Below are 6,387 nucleotides of genomic sequence, written 5' to 3' on the forward strand. Positions count from 1 at the left end.
TCACCGGCATGCAAAAAAAATTAGTGTTTAATGCTCAAAATTTTCTGTCAAATGACCCTGAAACCTCTCGTTTCATCTTGAGAAATGAAACCGACGCCCATGTATCTAAGTACAAGCCAGTTTCCTTGTATATACATTTATTTATAGGCGTATATTCTGAATATAGTACATCAGGTTGATTTAAACGCCATCATACTGTGTATTTTTGCACTTTTTAGGGTTAAGCTGGCATGTCTTATTATCTTTATGTTGGGGATTCCTAATCTTTTTCCATGTCAAGGACCCACAAGTGTTCCCAGTGTAGGCCATTTGATGACTGCCTTTATTACTGAAAGTCACTGTGAGATGTTTCTTGTCATTTTCAGCAAGATAGCACACTCATGACTCTTCCCCACACATTCTCTAACTGTGCCGATATTTAGCCAGTGAAAACAGTGTAAATATCTCCAGTAAGTAGGTGTTCTGATAACAAGTGACAGGTTTTTGTGCAGGTTTGTGATACTAGTTTATAACTGTAACAGCAGGAGTGCATGTTTTTTTTTAATTCATTTTTTATTTCATTTATCAGGCTACATTTGACCACAGACTATTTAAAGAAAAATCCAAAACACTCCAAAAATATTATTATTATTACACAGAGTTATACTCAGGGTGAAAACATTTACTGGACGTCAGCTGATTATGTTTTTTGGTAGACAGTGTAAATAATCCTCAAAATCCACACGTCCCGAAGCAGGAAGTCACAGGCCTACTGAAATCCTACACCTAAAACCTTTCCAAAATGTGTCCTGCTCACATGAACAGCAGCTCCCTGCACGTGCACGACTCAGGCTCTTTGCCAACATGTTGAACACAGTGGTAAAACTGCAAACCTCTAATCATCAGGAGCAATATTAGAGTCCTCTTTATTGAGCCTGACAACCAGAGCTTACTCAACAAGACACCAAGTGTCTTGTTTCATTATTCTCAACAATTGAGGCTGTTCATTGTGATTAGTTCCCACGAGCTGCTGCTATAATGAAGCAGATGGAAATTAAAAATGATTTTTAAAAGTTATCTGATTTCTAATGTGCAGTTGGGAGTCTTCAGACTGATGTGGCACCTTTGACTCCGTGAAACGTCTCATCATATGATCTGTTTTCAGCTTACGATTGTATTTCTGCACACGTCTGAGCAGAAGAAAATAAGTATTAGAATAATTATGTTTTTAATCAAAGCTACAAAGGAATTATTGTTATGAAATTCAAGGGTTTTTTTGGTAAAACAAGCAAACTCCTTTTAAACCAAACTGTCCACACCTCTCTCCTTTTTGTGTCTGACACATTCTGCAAAGGGACACTATTTCTGTACATAATGAGGTGGGAGTGTATGAACTGCTCATGCTCCCCGTTTCCTCTAAATGCTTCTTTAAGTATCTTCATTATAGGCTACTTTTGCTCTCTTCTTATACATCTCTCTATCTGCTGCCTCAGTGACCCAGCTCTCCCATCAGGATCATTAAAATTTTATCTAATAAGCTATAGCTGCAAAACATGAGGGAATTAAAATTATTATTATTATTATTTAAATAAAGATCCCTGACTTATTATGGGCTGCCACTATAAAACTAGCTATAAAATAGGCCAATAGGAGGTCTACCTATAGCTTTGAAATGCAAACGTGACATGATGCTGTGCAGGATTGTAATCAGCAATTTTACTAATGCAATAAAACCCCATTGCCAATTAAGGTATACCCCCCTCTCACACACTCTGTCTCTCTTACACACACACATACACACTCCCTCTCTTTCTCAATATGAGAGCTCCTCGCTGACTTTGCCCAAAGGCGTTGTCTATGGTTGCCGGCTGTGCGTGATGAATCGTTATCTCCAGGCCATGCTGCTCGTCTGGGTAATAAAGTACCAGCAAAGCGGAGACAAAAGGAATTTGTCACAGTTGCCTCCCCGATATATTAGCGACCTACCGGTCGGTTTAGCTTTCATTTGGGGGACCAGGGGCCTACATACCAAATTAAAACGAACAGAGGAAACATAGGAAGCAAAAAAAAGGTAAAGTGTCTCCAGAAATGTTGCAGAGTGGAAGCAGCATGGAGAGGAAATGGAAATATTTAACAAGTATCCACAGTGAGCATAGCAGTGCTTTACAGTATCATAATTATGATGATTAAGCCTGTTACTGTTGTTGCTGATGTTCTTGATTTTGTTAGACGCTGTTTTGTGTCATTAGTTTGTGCAAAGCCTGTTATTGGTCACTGGGGTTTTTCCACAGTTCATCATGGGAGACGCTTCCTCGGACTTGGTGTTCACTAATTGTTTCTGCAAAGAGAGATGATGAGGGGAAACACACTTATTGCAAGTGTTTCTTGTTGCTGTGCGCAATGTGACGATGCAACAATGCAGATCTCGGTGCAAAAAATTGACCTAGTTTCAGTTTGATGAATGCGTATATTTTCAAAATGTTCATTTTCAGTGCCGCAGCTATTTGGCTGCAAGAGATGTGGCCTGTATTTGCTCACACCAGGAGAGCGCACTGACATTTAATCCGACAAAACATGAATGTGTGTATCAACAAAAAACGGACATGCATGGTTTAACTCCTGTACATGCTGTCAGCTGGTTGTTTGTGGAGTCTTGTCCAAATTTTGCGTAAAAAAAAAAAAAAAATGGGCAAAAGGCAAATCCAGACAGGAGGGGCGTCCGATAATGGATGTCTAGCCGCTAAGTTGTCCGATAACGGACGCATTTAAATTGACAGCTGAAATGATCCCAGACCTGGGGAGGGGAGAAAAAACTGCCTCTGCAATCAAGGATGTCGGAGATTAGTGTGACGAAGGCTGTCATCCTCCTCCCTCCCAGGCCCTGTTTGGCTCTCTGCTGCTGTTAGCTTGAATTTCAGAATTTACACCCGGAAAAAACAGGGTTCAGTGGTCAGGGGAGGCTTGGTCGTCCTCTGTTAAACAGCCTAAGAAATAATGTGGTTCTCGAATATGTTTTATTTTCCGTTTATTTATCCCTCAACATTCCCCTGTAGCCCTGACAGGCTTTTAGATATGCTGGGGCCAAGAACCCACATTGGCCCCCACCCCGCACCCCCCGCACACCCATTTTGAAGTTTATTTATTTATTTATTTTTTTCATATTTTATTTGTTCACTGAACTGTTGAATTAATGGTTCAGTAATGTACTGTGTGAGGTTTATCACCCAACTAATATTAAGGACTTAATGCTCTTTCAATGGCTTCTGTACGTTAGAATTACTTTCACTCTGACCTCGTCACATATCAACATTTGGTCATGGACTTTCCATGCTGACATATGATGACGTTGGATGTTGATGTTCTGGGACACCATGTCAAGTTTAGCCTGTTACATGTCTATTTTTTTTTTGAGGAAAAAAGAACAGGGCTATCTTATCTTACGGGACGCAAACACCACTCTCCTGGGTGAGGGTCTGTGTTTGTTGGACACATCCACCATCCCTCCTGCCTGCCCTACTCGGACTTTAGCGACCTTAACTTCCATTGTTGTCCCACTGTGTTTCCCTGTGATGCCACTGGGCACCTTTAAACTATAATGGCGACCGTCCACATGTCACACCGACCTTAAAGGATGGCTTTTATCGTTGGTGTCTGACGCTGTAAGTCACTGCCCAAGCGCCAGATTTAAATGCTTTCGGAGTGACACCTGGTTGGTTTAGGGGAGACTCCTGGGTATAGAACCTATTTTCATTCCGATATCTTGAAATGAGAGGTCAAGGGACCCCTTTGAAAATCGCCATGCCATTTTGCCCTCGTTATAATTTAGCCTAACTTCGGAAGGTTATTTACTATCAGACAAGCTAGCAAGACACGGATGGTACCATTAGGTTGTCAGTGACCGTCAACGACTGTCCGCGTATCACGCTGACATGAAAGGACGTTTCTTGTTGTCGGTGTCTGATGCCGGAAGTCATTGCCCAAGCACTGGATTTCAACGACTTCCGAGTGAGACCAGGTTGGTTTTGCATGTAAGTTTTCTCCACAAGCCTTAACTCCCTATTTCATAGAACTACAGCAGCATAAATTACCACTGAGGTCATATGGAACAGGCTTCAATAACAAAGTTCTGATCACCTCTGTGTTGTACCATCACAGCAGTCCAAAGAGTCTCTTTGTAATTGTGAAAACTTGATAAGTGGTTTCATTAAATGTTCAGTCAGTCAGGCTACATCCTCGCTACGATACATTTCATTTTAAAACATTTAACTATTGTTACGTTTACACCTAGTGTCCGCACTACTCTGGCGTTTTGAACCCCTAAAATGGAGACCTTTGAAAACACTGCTGACCCTGTTTCGGTTTGTAAATTCCCGGGTAGCATTTCAATCTGGGCAGGAGGAAATTAAGACTTTTGAAAATGATGACGCAGAGACCCACGTTTGCTTCTTAGTTGGATCTTATTTCATAACATGTCAAGCCAAACATTACAGCTAGGTACCTTTCATCATTTCTTCCTTTCCCGTTGCCATGGCTTCCTCCAGTGTAGTGAATGGTCATGTGATGTGCGTCTTCAGGTGTGTTAGTATGGACGGAGATTATTCCTGAAATGGTGCAAAAAATATTTGTGCATATGAAGATCTTTTCATTTGAAAATGAAACCATATTTGTGTGGATGTGGCCTAAGGTTCTCCACTGTACCAGTATGGTAGGATTCTACAGACTGCATTGCCAATTCTTTGCAATACTTGTTATGACGCAAGAACCATTTACAAACCTTTTTACTGAGAGTGTGGACTCCAAGGTTGACGCAAAATCACTGTAAACAAATACAAGTAATTCTCTCATTGCAGTGTTTTAAACCCTGATGAGGGCTGAGTAGCCAAACATTTAAGAAAATAAACATATGAAAGAAAACATCCGTTTCTTGAACACGTCTTCTGTCTCAACAAGTTTGCACCCTGCTGTTCTTATTCACTCAACTGGAAATCTCCTCCAACAGTCAAAATCTGAATGACGTCCTTTCATGGTGCAAGAACCATTTGGTGATACTGAAAGCTTGAGAAGAACTTTCAGTTTGCAAATGTATTCACGGGAGCAGGTAAAGAAAAAGTACATGCACAGTTCATAAGAAATAGTGCAGATGTGAAACCCTGATAAGCTATCAAAAGCTTGAGAGTAGAGGCCAAGACATGAAGCAAATTGTATTTTAAAATGTACAAACACATTTTAGAATGCATCTAGATTTAAGAAAAGAAAGTGCATATGATATACAGTAACATTTATAACCTACAGAACTCCTAAAACCCAGAGACTAAGCTAACCTAATGCTAAATGCTAATGCTACTAAATTGTGCCAAGACATTTATTCCATCAGCCTAAACACTGGTTCAATAGGTCAATGCTAACAGTTTAAATATCGCACATGCAATTTGGAGTTATTTGTGCAAAAAAACAGGCTGCATGTCATGTTTTTCAGTTTTTCTGGAATAATTACAGTAATTAGTAATTAAACGTGATATTAATGTGAAACACTGAGACAATCAGATAAGGTAATGTCATAGAAAGTAAGGGTTTTCTTTCATTCTTTACTATTTTTATTTGATTCTATTTTAATTTGTTTTATCTTTATCTATTTTTATTACTTTTTTTTTGCAGTGGATAATATCAAATTTTGTTTTTTACAACCAGGGTCTTACTAGTTTAATAATGTTAGTTTGTTAGTAACATATTATCCAAACTATTCATTGCAAACATTTAATAGATACTGCACAATACTCAACCTTGACTTAGTTTACCCACTGTAGTTGTCATAACACAGTTTTTTTTTAAAAGGTACATTCACGTTTTTCACTCCCAAAAAAGACAGTTTAGGTCACTGGTTCCCAATTGGTCCAGCACGGGGTCCAGATCTCTTCTTAGTCATTAGTTCAAAGTCCACACAGTTTAATACATTTGCGTTAAGCGTTTCCTCATGTCAACAAGCTAGTTTCTCTGTCAAGTAGGTGTCCTATATTTTTAAAAAACTGCAGAGAATTCACTATACCTAAAAATAAAGTGACATGTTTGCGAGTCACTTTCGGTCCATTCGGAAGGGACATGCGACCCACTTTTGGACCATGACCCACCAGTTGGGAACCACTGGTTTAGGTGATGTCCAGAGTTAGTAGTTTATTTACAACTGTTCTGATTATCTGCACGTCATCACGCACCAAATACTCAATCACTAAGCGATTAAACACAAGATTGAGAGCCATTGTTTGGCAGCCTGTGAGACCCGTTTTCTTGAGAGTGTACAACACCCATGGTTCTGTGATGGAGGAAGAGCCACCTCTCCGTTGCCTCCAGCATCTGTTTTTCTTCAGAGTGTAGGGTTCTGTTATAAACTACAACCCCACAAAGAAACCATCC

The sequence above is a fragment of the Epinephelus lanceolatus genome, chromosome 7 (genome assembly GCF_041903045.1).
Source record: "Epinephelus lanceolatus isolate andai-2023 chromosome 7, ASM4190304v1, whole genome shotgun sequence".
NCBI lineage: Eukaryota > Metazoa > Chordata > Actinopteri > Perciformes > Serranidae > Epinephelus > Epinephelus lanceolatus.